The following is a 15,753-nucleotide window of genomic DNA, read 5'->3' as shown; positions in this document are numbered from 1 at the left end:
AAAAGGCCTCCCATTTGCCTTCTATCCTATAAAGACAACTAAATCTCTGACACCTCAAATCTTGAATGTCTTAGCCTCCTATCTGTGAAAAATCAATTTATCTGTCATAAATTATCCAATTTCCAGTATTCTGTTATGGCAGTACCAAGGTACTAAGACAGCCATTACACTCATTGTTCAATATTACACATAGTGTGCATCAAACAGAACCAGATCTCAGGGCCACTGGCTCCAATCTCTCCAGAACATACCACAAAATGTATTCCTACAAGTCATTACAAACCACCACCCAAACTCAGTCACATAGAGAACACTCAGCATAAAAAGTCACTCCTGAATTTCTACCTTCAAATTAGCATAAGGAATTGCAGAAAGGAAATTAGATGTGTGTTATGGGATAGGGGATGATCACTTTTATTTTTTTAAACCAATTATTTTTAAAAGTCATTTGTGTTCCCTTCTCATTTTGGGGAAGATAAAATGGGGAACTGTCTGGTTTGGAAAAAAGCAAAGCAAATGAGGTTAGTGCTTCCTATGTATAACTGCATGGATGCCTAAAGTAATAGAGATCTCTGTTTCACTTTCGTCCTTAGTACTTTCCTTGCTGCCTTTCAAATTCTGGTTCTTGAATGTTTGAGTGATTGAAGAGACAGCTTACGGTTTCATAGGAGCTTTTCAGGGACTTCTGCATTAATCCTCTGCCTTATGCAATGTAGAAAACATTAAGCAAGAGTGTCTGAAGTTAAAATATGTGCTTAATTCCCACTACAGGGGATGGATCTTTCTAACAGATGTTTTTCTGGAATGACTGCTGACTGTAAAATAGGAAGAACTAAAAGAACCAAAGTCAAAGTACATTTTTTTTAAAGGATGGATTGGGCAGGGGGTTAGATTGGAGGTTGGAATGGCATAACAATTAAATTTCCAGACTGTTGCTTATGAAAAATAAGCTGTCTTTGGATGGTTTCTGGGATACAGCTATGCATGGTGGTCATGGACCAGAGAAAACGAACCTAAATTGATGTTTAAAAAAAAATCATTTAAACAAGACATTTCTCTGATGTTCAAGCCAAGCTCTCCAAGGGTATCAAATTGCCTTGCTTGGAGGGACTGCTTCAGGACTCCTGCAGTATGCTCACGTCTCATGGAAAACAACGAAGGCAGGAAAGCAAACGAAGGCCGAAGGCTTTGAGGCCAGCTCAGCCCATCTCGCTCCCTCTGAGACATGCCACCCTACCACTCCCAACAAGCATTTTAACCCAGCAAACAAATTCTGAATGATACCCTTTAAGGAGATGAACCTTGTCGTGTGTTAACTAGCTTTTCACTTTCTAGCTTCAAATTGACAAGAATTATACTTTGAGCCCTCGTATCAAAGGACATTTGAAGCTTGTTCATCTGGGGCTCCCATTCTGCCTTGTCCTTGCATTTGAAATACGAAAGCTACAAACCGTGGAGGTAGATGCCCTGGGAAACAACATGATGGGAATGGGTTCATCCTGACTTTGAGAACGGTCATCAGACATGCACCCTCTTTGTTCCAGTTTTGTACCTGTATAATGGGAATACTGTTGGCTCTCTTCCTCAGGGAGCCACCATGAAGAATAAAATAAGGCAGGTGGCATGTGGCTGCTGGCACACGATCAGAGCTCTGCACATGATGGAGTCAGGGTGAAGGGCAGGAATATCTCAAGGTAGGAACGCATCTCGGATGGTTCTTAAAATAACACTGTTTTCTTTTGAGGAGCTACTTTACAGCCTGCTGCATCTAACTGCCATGCCAGCTCAGCATGAATACCCTCCATTAAGAATCATGTCACACTCTTCCTTCGCGAGTCGTGAAAACCCAAATCAGACTGCATTCAGCCTTGGATAGTGGGAGACATACTGAAGGCCTTTCAATTTCCAAAGCCATGATCAGAATGAAATGTTCTCACACCAGGCGCTTCACATTTTAGAATTCAATTATGAAACCCTACCATTTAGCTTGTTAGGCTGGCTGCTCCACCCCAGAAAGAGTGACAAAAGATAATTTTTACAGCCAAGCCATGAGTTCCAGTGCTATAAATCACTGGTTATCAGATGAAGTAGAATTCATTAATACAAACTAGAAGCCTGAAAGGCACCCATTACTGTGCTATTAATTTGTTTGACGATCTATTGCATGGCAAGAGCTAAAATAGGCTGGGCAAGACAGCATCTCATACAGAAGAATAATTTGATCTCATTAATTTTTGTCCTGGGCTTGCCAAGTGTAATTGGGCATAATAAGAACTCATACATCTCCTTGTAGCTTTTTCGTCTTCTATGGTTATGAAAAAAAAATTGGGGGTGGGGTGGGTGGGGATGAGCTAAGAGTCTTGATACTCAATAAAGACAACCAGTAAGAGGAGGGTTAGTAGGCTGGGGGATGTAGCTCTGTGTCAAAGTGTTTACCTGGCAGGAGCAAGGCCCTGGGTTTGATCCCCAATACCATAAAAAAGGAAAAGAAAATTTAAGAGGTTCTAAGCTGGGACAACCTGTTAAGTGCAGCAAGCACCTCCACCTTTTTTTTTTTTATCTTCCTTTCTTCTGTCTCTTGTATGATTGTTTTAAGGGTGTGAATCATAAACTCCTTTCTAGTTCGGTGAACTTGAGATATACACTCATGCAATTTACTGGGACATGGAGTGGGAGCCTTTATTTAACCCTTGTGCCCTTGCCAGTAAAGGGGTACAGGTAGGAGAAGGCTAGAAATGCCCATGTGGTGATTCTGTGTTCTCAAACCTTTCCAAAGCTGGTATTGAAAACACACTTCCATCCCTGAAAGGCTCCGACATGATTGCTGCTCCCCCGGTCAGAGAGCAGCCTCTACAGACTTCTTCCTGGTACCCAGTGCTGCTCACAGGGCACGCCCTCGACAAAGAATGGGAGTAGGGACAAACTGTGTTTTCAGAAACTGTGATTATAGACAAAGGTTTGGTAACCAGAACTGGATTTTCCAAGTGGTCACTTGACTATATCAACATCAAGAAACAATCAAAACAACTAATCAGTGAATATGTAAATTCCTTTCTTAACAAAGGCAATATAAACAATGGGGCTAAACAAGCTGGTGCAATTGCATTTACTAACTAGCATGTTTTTATAGAACCGAGCTGTTTATACATGTATAGGTACATGTATGTGTGAATATAACACATGTGTTATATACATGCATGCATGCATATATATATACATACATATATATATATATATATATACACATATATATATATATATATATATTCATTTTCCATGCCATTTTGTCCCCTTCAAAGATAGCTGTTAATAGGACTTATGATTTATTTAAGCCTTCTCAGATGACATAGAGACAGGATTTTATTCTCTCCCTGGCATCTTTACTAAAATTAAACTCTTGCCTGCCTATCTGAAACCCAGAATTAGCAGGTGCAGATCCATCGAGGAATACTTTCCTTAGGAAACCTGAGAGCAGGTGCTCCTGCTGTGAAGGACTCTGGCATGGGAAGGCTCACTCGTCCCTAGGCTAAGAAGCCAGAAGGGTTCAGATCACAGGCAGAAAGGCAGCCAAGAGTTGGCCTGGACCTGCTGTTTCTCTTGGCAATTTGAGTTGGCTGTTGAGCCTGGGGCCCTAGAGTGATTCTGGGCTTAGGGAAATATATCAGAACAGCAGGCAAAGCATGATGTCCCAGTGACCAGCTGATGCATGGAGTCTACATCCTCAGAGCCATGACCTTACTCTTGTGAGGAATTAGATAAACTCTGGCAACATGCCCAAAGGTCCAGTCAAGATGACAGCTGGGAAATTCCTGTTTTATGGTATAGGCTACTTAGGTTCTGGTCCTAAATAGCAACCATATCTGTATCTCACTTATTTGCACCTCTCTGGAAGAGCAGAGTTAAGATCAGCCCCTGGTAAGACATCTCAAATCAACTTCCTGGCCCTGGCAGATTTATTCCTGGTGTGTTTCATTCTCTACATTCCTGTCAACTCCAGCAGAAGCCAAAGGGCACTTTCTTCGGTTGGAACCATTAGCATTTCTTCTCTCCTTGGTGCTATTTATAGAACTAAGGCAGATGGCCATGGTGATCTTACCTCATTGGTCAGGACAGAGAGCCACAGGAAGGCCCAGAAACCCTCACTTCCAAGGAGCAGCAGCCCCCAACTGGCCAGTCAACCATTAGCTGCTGCTCTAGACAACCCCATCACAAAGTTCACAACGTTTTCTAACTCCATCCTGCTTTTATTAGCCAGCCAAGCATGTTCTACTTTACACTCTGGTATTAACGTCAGAAACAGCTTCCTCACATCCAAAATGATCTTAATCAATTGCAAAGAATACATGAATGGCACCATGTGTAAGCTTCCTGCCTAGAGGAGAATCGAATGCATTTGTGTTTAACTGTGAACTCTAATGCGTACTCTACACTTCACAGTAGTGGAGCAGTTTAGCTGCATTTAACCTGGGTGGATAAAGCAATGCCAACATTCACATGAAACTGGGTACAAGCACTACAGAGGGTACACTGTTAACTTACGATGTGTTACTCTCCTTCTACGCATGAAAAAAACAGACACTAATAGGTCAAGACACCTATCTGGACAGAGGCAGAAGTGATGAATCAGGAGTTGAGCCCAGGCAATCCTGCTGCAAAGGGCTCTTACATACCACACAGCCTGAGAGCCACAGTGCAGGGATTTCGGCCAGCATGTCCCTCAAAGGTAGAAGGCCTCAAATAGTAGGGAGGGAATGTGGATGTGCTTTGCTCTGCCAGCCTCAGTTCTTCTTAGGACCTTTAAGAGGATTTCAGAAGCATTCTGGCCAGGTGCAATTTCTGCCACACATGCTGACACCAGGCCTCACTCTTGAGTTACGTCTACTTGGAGAGGCTTCTGGAACAGTGTCAGTTCAGACAGTATATGGTTCAGACAACCGCCTTCCATCTTAGTGAGCACAGCTCAGGATGGGGAAGAGTGGCCCACAGGTGCACTGGAGTTAAAGAGGCCCTTGAATCCTCTGGCAGGAAATCAAAACACTAAGCTGGGTCTCTACATTGCAGATTCCAGCACAGGCCCAAGAGACGGTGGTGCATGGACCACATGGTAACTCTGGCAAGAACTTCCCGAGTGTGCACATGGTGAAGTCTTTACCAGACAGGCATGCTTCTACACGTACACACAATCACACTACATCTCTTCCTCCCAACAGGAAGCTCTTGCAGTTGGAAACAGTCCATGTTCATGAAAGCACCAGCAGGGTGGCAGTAACTCCATAAGGACCTCTTTCCTGTAAACAAAAAAATCCAGTCTATGGAGCAGTTATTGAAGTCTTGCCTTTCGACAGAAAATAATCTTTTCTCTTGGTAAAAATCATCCATTGGTGGTTCAGGACTTGACTAGAAACATGTGAAATAAGGATCAAAAATAAAAGACAATGGATCTATGTGTCAGGATGATTTCTATCTTCAGAGCCAGAGGAAGAGAGAAACAGAGGTTTAACTCCTTCCCCTTACAGTTTTTCTTTTGATAATACTCAGACTGAGTCAGGTGTGGTGGCTGACACCTGTAATCAGAGGGCCAAGGCAAGAGGATGGGGAGTCTGAGGTCAGCCTTGGGCAACACAAGACCCTGCCACAAAAACAACACAAAATGAGAAATCCATTTTTGCCACTTGTGTTTTCTCCTTTCTTTTTGCTGTGCTATATGAAAGCTATATGAGGCATGTGGCCTCACCCAAGGCACAAGGCAACCTTGCTTAATAGCATGTCCAGTTTTAGCAAATGATGACAGAGTAACTGACAGAAAGTTATCTAACCTTAACTCACACTATTATATTTTCAACAATATTAAGAGCCAGTCAAATCTCAATGAAAGAGATGATTCAACTAAGTTACAAGAAAAACAATACTACACAGAACTGTACACCAAATAGAACTTAAGATTCATACAACAATGAAGTATTTGCATGGTGTCTGAACTTTGACTTTAAACTGATGTCATGGGTGTATAACACTGGCAACTCAACAGGACCACTGATGGTCAAAGGGTGGAGTGACCACTGTGATCTGACAGGTTGCCTTTGAGAAGTCAAGATACTCTGGGCTTGTTTTGTTTTCCATATAAAGGTATTTCTGCTTTAGGAAATGAAGACTGAAGGCTGAGCCATTTTCTTTATTCATTTCTTTATTTTATATAAAGGATTATTGCTTTTTGTAATTTTCAAAGAAGTTTTTAAGGAAAATTTTATAGTGAGAGTTCTGATGAGTTCACTATATAGGCAGTAGTTAAAGTGTTTATAGATTGAAATGGTACTTGGTTACTTTTTTGGCCACACAGCAAGCATAGGAGGGGGCTTCCAAAAGAGAAAAGAAAAGAGGAAGACATAGGAATGTTCAAGAAGAGTCTGTGTGGGGATATGTGGAACAGGCTTCCCTACATGAGTCATGGAAGACGGAGTCCTCAGAATCTGGTGTCCTAAGAAACACTCAGAAAGATATATGGAGTTTCCTGGGTGTACTGATCAATAGAGGTGTCAGCCCTCCCTCTGACACCAGGAGTCATTCAGTATCATCCACTGCTCATGGAAAAGAAGTCACTGGGTCAGAAACCAATCACCAAGAACTATACCACTTTTTAAAAAAAACTCATTATCAGAACTGAGAAACAATGAGTTTCTCAACTAGATCCATATTTATCCAGTCCTTTCCTATCTCTATCTTCTTATGTGCATGACCTGGTTCAGTCCTTCCCAATTTCTTTATGTGCACAGCCTGGGTCCAGTCCTTCCCCATCTCCTTATGTGCACAGCCTGAGTTATGACTAACATTGTGGAGAATGCAATATCACATCCCAGTACCCAGCTCTTGAGTAATCTCCAATGTCCAGAACTCACCAGGAAATGATGAAAGAGTGAGCAGTCAATAAGAACGCCATGACACTAATCACAGCTCTGGGCGGGGGAAGGTGCCTCGTCTCACACCACAGTCCCCTCTTTGCACACAATTTCTACACACTTTCAAGATGATTGTTTCCTTAGAGACAGAGTCTGTGCTCTGCTGGCCTGGCTCCCTTCTCATTGGAATTTATGAGTCTGACCTAGTCCCACAGTTGGATGCATCTTTAAGACTCAATACGGTGGAATTAAGGATATAGTGCTTTGGAATCAGGTCTCAGCCAGAGCATCTCTCCAAGCCTTGTTGTTCCTCATTGTTAAATACAGTTCTGTCCACACTTCCTCCAAAGATATTTCGAAATAGGAGATTACATACCGAAAAAACTAAAGGCATTGTAAGAGTACAGCTTCAGACCCAGTGTACAACAGATCCCTTGCCTGTCATCTCTTGACCTCAGGCAAGTTACTTAATGTCTCTTCTTTGGCCTTCTTACCTGCAGGATGCGAATAACATCAGTGCCTACCTCATAGGTCACTGCCAGAGTCAGAAGTGGACATGTGATGATCTTACAGCTCTTGATGTACAGCAAGATTATAAGTACTTGTACATCTCCTGAACCCTCATTCTACACTTACCAACTACTCAAGTGAGTGTACTGGTAGCAGGAAGAAAGCTGGTTGGTTTTATTTCTTGACCACAGCTTATTCTAAACAGCAAGAAATGAGAGCTACCAGCATTAGAGATTAAAACTTTATAAAAATAGAAAAAGACATTAAGACTTAAGACTAAAATGTGGGCCATTTAGCATCAGGATCAACATCTGGTGACTTACTCCTGACTGCACGACACTATAGGAATACTCACACTATGACCTTGAGTCATCAGAGACACATTCACATGAAAACAGGAAAGTCACTATTACACTTCAAAAACCTCTGTCCTCAAGAGTTAAAGTTTTGTTGTACACACAAAGTCTGGGTGCTTATAGGACTCTGGAAACTGCCCCTGTGGTCTGATGAGTTGAGACTGTAGTGGAGACATAGTTATCATGAAGTTAAGAAAGACTGAACTTCAGGTAGCTCTGTCTTGCACAGGGTCCTCCAAAACCATCAGAAGACAGCAAGCTGTGTGTTCCCACTGGATCCAGGTAAGACTAATTACAGTCAGAGAAGACTGCTGTCCCTATCCACAACTACTTGAACCCATGAATCAAGTGAGCAGTTCTGGGACTGAGAGGGAAGGGAAACTGAACTGAGGACACAGTTATGCTGGGCTGACTGGTAAAAGGTCACTTCCAAACAGAGTTAATGTCATTAACTTTCATCTACAATACCTGGATGCATCGATGACATCCAGATCCCCAATTGCCAAATGTGCCATGATGCATAGGTACAGGGTCAGAGCTCATATAATAAAGTATACTTCAGGCTCAACCTAAGAAACAGATTAGGAGTGGAGGAGAAATGAGTGAGTGGAGGAGAGTCAGAAGCTGATCTGTAGAACCAAATTTGATAGCTCAACACTGAAATGGTGATAGGGTTTCCCAAAAATTGACAACAATTCTTTTTTTAAAAGTCATCCATAATGAGTTATGAAGGTAAAATACAGGGTTTTTTGTTTTTTTTTAAAGTGACAAAAGAAAAGTAAAAACTCTCGGTTACCTCTTATAAAAGGAAGATTAAATTACTCCTTTAAAAATCAGCACAGAATGGACTAAAGAAATGTCTAAGTGGGTGCATCCTGTGCAATCATGAGGATATCCATCCGAATCCTTGGGACCCACATACACAACCAAGCATGGCAGGGACAGAAATAGGCAGTTCTCAGGAGCCGGCTGGCCGGCCCGCCCAGTGCAGTGAGCTTTCAGCTGAGTGAAGCTATGTGTCAAGGCGATAATGCATAGATTGGTAAAAGACAGTACCCGACATCATCCTCTAGCTTCTGCATGTTCATGCCCGAAACATGGTCTCTGCACACTCCTGTGCATATACACAGGAATGGGAGTGGGGCCCAATGGAATGTGATGATGTCATCAGGGTCAATGAATGTAGGGGGAAAGTATTGTTAAAGTGTGCTGTATGTGTTAATGATCTGCCTGGAGTCTGACCGGTGTCAGCTTTTACAAGTATTTGGTGGTATTTTTCTTTACTTACAAATTCACTTTTGTTCAATTTGCATTCATAGTTTTAGATTATTCTTGAATGGAGGAAGAACTTAACAAACTGAGACATCCCCCCCCCCCCCAACTATGGTATCCTGTGAGCTGCCCTTGAGACTGAGACAGAGTATGGGAGAGGAGCCTTCCTGCAGTACCCTATCAGGTGCAAGCACCCATGGGGACTGTATCTTGTTTCTAAAGGGGGCTAAACACAGGATGCTTGACCCTCAGATAAGGCAGGAGAGGGCTGACAGCCAGGAAGAGCTGGAAATGTAGCACCTCAGGGTACTGCTCGTGCACATGTGGACTGATGACTTCTGAATCCTCCCTCTCCTTTAGATCCACCACCCAACCTTTAACTTACTACTTTACTGGATATCCCACACTCAGTTTCTCCTCCCAATCATGATCCCCCTCCCCCCTCCTTCCCTCCCTCCCTCCCTCTCTTTCTCCCTCCTTCCCTCTTTTTCTCCCTCTTTCCCTCCCTTTCTGTCTCCCTCCCTTCTTCCCTCCCTTCCAACCTCTTTCCTGCTGAGAATAGGCATGACAACCTAAGCCCACTCTTCCAATCTCAAGACAACTTCCAAATCTGTCATGCTCTCCAGTACCGGGGACCTTCACTGGGCTTGTCTTGCCTTGCCCGTGACTACTCATCAGCTTCCATACAGGTCTCTTCCTATCTCAGAAACAGTGTTGGAACAAGCACTACCCACTGCATAATATTTCTAGAAGACAGGCAATTGTCTACGGCCTCTCTTTAGCCAAGGTTCCAAAGGAGGGTACCAGTTGGTCTTACTAGCTTGGGAAAAACTTGGCAGTGGTCGTTTCTCCTCTCCAAGGGCTAGTCTCTCTCCTGAGCCTCTTCACCTCACTGGGCTGCTTGCTTCCCCTGGTTCTTATCCTGGGAGATCCTGGCAGGTCTCACATACACCTAAGCTTGTCAGGCACCGGAAAGGCTGCAGGGACCTGACCCATGAAGGAAAGCTGACAGGAGCATAGCACTTCCGTGCTACAAACCCAGAAAGGCACATTACAAGTGCTTCTAAATTTATCTGCCGCCAAGAAGTCTAAAAATTCTGAAGGTGGGGTTTACTCCCTAGGACAGCACAGTGGCCAGGACAAGGCCTCAGCTGTCATAGTTACCCTTAGAGGACTCTCAAAACTGATCCAAACATATTTTCTCTAAAAGAAAAGCTTATCCTGGAATTCAAAGGATGCTTTAACTAACCTTCAGCCTCCCCAAAGCCAGGTGTAGAAGACTAGAGAACTGAGACAGTGTTCTCAGCTACTGAGAACACTGTCTCTGTAACTGAGGAGGAACACACTTCAGGAACAGCAACTGACTGCATTCTACAAAGCAAGCAAAAACAAAAAGTACATTTTGTGTGTGTGATACGTGAACAAGGTGCCCACCTTCAATAGGAGGTTATTACTTAAGTGCAGCCCTGGTTCTCACACTCTACACTAGGGTAATTATTACACATTTCTCTTTTGAGAAGGAGTCATGCTATAAAGTGGGGAGCAAGCACTGCAAAAAAAGCAATCAAACAGCTACTGTGCTGGGGTGGGACTTTTATTTCCCTCCATTCAGAAAAGGTGCTCACAGGAATCCTGTGAATGGTAGGTGGCTCTGCCTGTAAAAGTAACCCCAAATTGGTTGCAAATGTCCATTAGCCACTGGTCCCTGTTTGATTCCTTTACACTGGAATCCCTGAGAAAACCCTATTGTCTGCTTATTTTTAGAATGTCTTCAAAAAGTAAGGGACACCAGGCTTGTGGTAGAAGATCTGGGCTGGAACTGGCAAAACTGGATATTTTCTGTGTGGCAATCAGGGTGGTGATCAGTCTCAGGGTTTGCCTGGAGGACTGACAGGAACTCCATGAACACATTGAAAGGGTTCACAAAGAGCTGCTTTTCTCCTGGGGAAGGAGTTTTGTACTTTACCATTTCTGTGCTGAACCACACTCTAGCCTAGAGCAGTGGCAGACACCTGTGGTACTAGCACTTGGGAGTCTAAGGCCAGTCTGGCAACATTGTATCTAAGATAATAAAATAGTCTATCAACAAATGAGTTTGTTGTCCTCACAATTCCCATTTTAAAACAAACTCCTTCCCAAAGGCTACTCTGGTATCTGAGAATATCTAGCAGCAACTTAGCGCTTTATTGAGCACTTACAATATATATGAACTATTTTCATGCAACCCAATATTTAGTCTATGAACTATGTATAATAGGTTCTACCAATATTTCTACAGGGGGAAAACTGTAGTTTCTAAAGTGTTAGTTTCTAAAGCTACCAGAGCTAGGCATCTAATACAGACCTAAGCATTGCCAAACCCACATTCTTAAGGCCATTTCTTAACAAGTGAAACTACATACACTAAAATGGAGACGTGATTCTTGATTTGGGAATGACTTAGAGACTGAAAGCATTAATGATAATGTATTATTGGTGGAATAATTAATACAGGAACTTGTGTACACTTTCTTGCTCAAGGGATTCTGGAACCTTCTCTAGAATGAGGCCAGCAGCTAGAGAGTGGCTGGCAGTGGGAAGATAGTAAGAGGATAATCAGACACCCTCAAATTGGAGGTGCTGGCTCTAGGACTGGCTTACAGATGGGCCCTCCTATTGGCTAGGTCCTGTGCACCTCAGTGGTCGCCTGGGTAAGATATGGTCTGATGACATTCTTTAAAGTGTCTGGTAGCTTCTTGCAGGCCACCTGGCTCAAAAGGGACGCTAATCTCAGAAGAACAGCAGTTTATAGCATGAACTGTGTCTACCTCCTGGTCACTTGGGAACACTCAACTCAAAACATCCCAGGAGATGCAATGAGTTGTTACCATGTACACACTTTACAAAGATGGTATCAGCCAGGCCATATGAGCAAGGAAGATGCCACTGGGAAGGTTCATCTACCTCAGCTCTTTCATCTGTTAAACAGAGCAACAACTGACCTTTGAAACTTTATGGAGAAATGAGTCAGCACTTGGTAATACTCAGAACAGTACCCAGATCTTAGGGACAGGTCACCAGGGCATGACCTGGTTTGTGCCTGGCACTAGGTACTGCCTGAAGTAGAGTGAACAAGTAAACATGCTCTGCAGGCTGAAAGTTCAAGGTCCCATTTACAAAAGCAAAGGGGAAGGTCTTGTGCAAGACAGCAAAGAGAAATACTACCTGACACTTTAATATCCAGTGTCCCCAAATCCTCAGGGAAATGAAGAAGGTTGCTGGTTGGTGGCAGGCATTCAGTAGTATTTGTTGCATGAAACAGAAGTGGCTACAAGGCCACTCAGAGGTGTGTTTTAAAGGCCTGCTGTGGGGCATACTTTGTACTCAGTGCTTCAGGGGCCTGATCTTTTCCTGCACCATAACTTTGGGTCTGATAGGTCTCCTTTGAGTGCCTCTTTCAACTCCAGAGTATATATGGCTGATAAGTTGTAGAGTCTAACTGCCACCCTGGTATCCACCATTAGTGCCTGGAATTAATTAATTAATTTTCATGTATTTATTTTGGTAGAATTTGCAACACCTAGGCAAAATGAACATGGGAGTAATGGGGGTCAGAAACTATTGAGAATATCAAGGCTCATTCATTCTGAGGATGTACGAGACTGCACAGGTTGCCTGGCCACAAGGCCTGTGCTGCTCTGAGAAGCCAAGGGAGACACCCAGCTTATAGGGTGTGTAATCAGCCACGTGACGGTTCCAACAGTTTTTATTTTGCAAGTTCGGTCCATCTCTAAACGACTTCTCCAGAAAGACTGCCACGTATTATCTTACGTTCCTTGCAAAATACAAAGACTGGAAAAATCCCTTCCAGAAGAGCTCAAAATTCCACATTAAAGAAAAGACTGCACACCAGGGAGCGAGTGGGGCTGCCTTCTGGATAGTCTGCATTTGCATGTAGCCACGTGAGCTGCAGACACTCTATCCATGGAAACAAACATGCCTGGCATTTGGAAACCTAAGTGAGACCAGATCTGTGCTCGAGGAGCCCCAATTACCACCGAGCAAGCCTCCTGATTAAACCAGCATGCCGAGCTTCCTGGGTTTCACTGGCTACATGCCCAGTTCAGGCTGGCTGGTTGCTGCCAACCAGGAGAGATGAGTCTCTGAAATCACCTGTGTCCAGGGCCCTCCTCGTCTTGAGCTCTGAGAAGCTGGGAACTACAGTCTGGCTCTCTGGAGGTTTAAAAGTCATCTTTGGGAGCTCCTTAAGACAATACAAAGCCATGCTTGAGAGCCCAGAAAACTTTAGGGAATACAGACCTTTGGAGGAGGAATGGAAACAATTATAAAGGCTCTGGAGATGCTCTGGGTTCCTAGTTTTCATTCCTCCTCACAGGCACTCACAGCTTTTCCTCAACCTCAGCGGGGAGGGAAGGATCAGTCTGGCTGGCACAGCCCTGAGGGTTTTTTCTGCAATGTCTCTCATGTGTATGTGCATAGGTCCCCTCCAACCTTATTTCCTTTTTCCTACCAGGAATGACTGAAGCTGCCACCCTCTGTGCTTTCCAGGTCTTTCCTGACACTTCCTAGTTAGTGCTTTTGACATACTGCAGAACTCGATAGCCTCTAGGGCCATCAAGCTGGCAAGAGCCTTCCCTTCATGGAGAAGGACACAGTGGTTTAGAATAATTTATATCAGCAAGCTTACACAGCAATTTCAAATAACCAGTATCAAGCTGCTTATTACATGTCTATAATTAAAATTTAGAGGCAAGAAAAAAAAAGTTACCCTTTGACCCAACAGCTGACATGACAAGAATCAACTTTGGAACCAAGTGATCAGACTAGTCAGACCAGGGCAAAAGACTCAAGAGGCCTCTGCTTCAACCAGGTGGCATTATGGAACCTGACCCCTAGCCTCCAGCTGCTCCCTGGATGAGGTGGGGGGAGGTAAGAGAGAGGCCACAGGACAGACAGCAGGAAGACAGTTCTCAGCTGAGGACACCCAACCCTAGGCAGCATGTGGTCTTATCACACTCTGGGCCACCATATTAACATGTATGGCATAGGTTTTTGAAAAGCTGTGAAAATAGCAATGCCAAGATACTGTTTCCATTGGTCTTACTGGAGCCCAAATTTTACAGATAATCTGTGAGCATAAAAATATATATATTTTAAAAATCTTCACATAACCCAAATATGATAAAGCTGTAGATAAAAGGCTTCCCACCAAGCTCCAAAGAATAAGCAGAGCTCTCCTGTGTCTGCACACTAGTTAACTTACCTAGGGTCTACAAAGGACCTGTGCACACAAGGCATTAGTACATTGAGGGTGCATTTAGGGTACAGTTCTTGTCCTTCCATGCTAATGGCCTCACTGGGGAAACCTAGACCATACATAGGAAAGAATGAAAAGGTTGGCAAACATTTGGGTCCCTCTGGTCTCACATCCCAAGTTCCTATGGATGACATATTCAGGTTGAAAGGGGCTCCAAAGGTGGATCGATTCGCCCTACCAGCATGCAGTTTCAGAGCAGAGGGCCAGAGCAATTCCTATCAGAAATTCATGCAGTACTTCCCAGCATTTACCACCACGTGGTCAATACAAATACGGCCTTTCCTTGAGTGGATTCAATCTGTCACTCATGCCACCAGTTTATACTCCCACGTTTGCTTGATAAAGCCTGGCTTAGGAACCCTGCCCTCTGATACCACCACCCTGTCTTCAGATTCTCATCCAGCTCTCTGGCATGCTTGCTCTGCCTTGCCATATGATACTTTCCAAGTCATGAAGCAACAAAAAAGGTCTTTACCAGATGTTGCACAGATGCCAGGCCCATACACTTGGACTATTTTTTAGCCTACCAAAAGCCAAATAAACCTCTGTGCTTTATAAATTACCCAGTCTTTAGGATCACAGCATTTAAAAGAAAAAGGAGGAGGAGGAGGAGAAGGAGAAGATACTGTTGGTCAGCTTCACTCATTTGAAAGGTAATCCTAGAAAAACATGTCTCGACATCTTCTCAAGGAGGAAAACTGGGGGCTGAAGACCCAAGAGACCAGCATGAAGTCGCTGTGAGCTTTTAGCAGAGCCAGGAAATGACACTAAAGTTTTAGGTATTAAATACACAATGTTATAGTCATCAAGATTTCAGTATAGATTTCTGGTCTGTCTGAAAGCAGGTGAGTTTGCTGTTGTGAATCACTCATTAAGTACAGAGTCCAAAATCCCAGGGGATTGTTTTCTATTCAGTTCCAGCTGGAGAATCAGAATGCAGGGTTCAAAGTTAGCAGCGTTAGACCCATGACATGATAAGAAACAACTTGTGGCTCTCGGATCTTCATTGGGCAGCTTAACTGGCAGTCAAAGGTAATTTGTAAATACCACTGTTTAGATAAACAAGATGCTTTGATGGAGAAATATTAAGTACCATCACACAGCTAAGGAAGATAGCTCATATATCTTCTATGGAATTGCTCATTCTGCAGCTTCAGCCAGCAGCATTGCCAGAGGCACTTCTTCCTAGCCTGGAATGTTGGTGCCAGAGCCTTGCCTTATCTTAGCAAGGCTCACGGCAAAGGGTCCTGCAGTTAAGGGACAGCATCTTATCAGCCCCCACCAAGTAACAACACAACACCAGATTGGAGACTATCCTAAACTTCAGAAGAGCAAGGGACAAAGCAGTGAGCCATGCGGCTTAACTTTGGGCCTGGCTTACAAAGCAGTCTTGGCTCCCACCTCC

General features: G+C 43.6%; 1 protein-coding gene across 1 annotated transcript in view; it reads right to left on the bottom strand.

The window, feature by feature from the left end:
- The window catches only part of Abtb2 (ankyrin repeat and BTB domain containing 2), a 150,770-nt gene that overhangs the window by 104,210 nt on the left and 30,807 nt on the right, over positions 1–15,753 (bottom strand). The gene's annotated exons all lie outside the window — the stretch shown is intronic.

The sequence above is a fragment of the Apodemus sylvaticus genome, chromosome 5 (assembly GCF_947179515.1).
Source record: "Apodemus sylvaticus chromosome 5, mApoSyl1.1, whole genome shotgun sequence".
In the NCBI taxonomy this organism is placed as follows: Eukaryota; Metazoa; Chordata; class Mammalia; order Rodentia; family Muridae; genus Apodemus; species Apodemus sylvaticus.
This window is presented reverse-complemented; position numbering and strand designations above follow the sequence as displayed.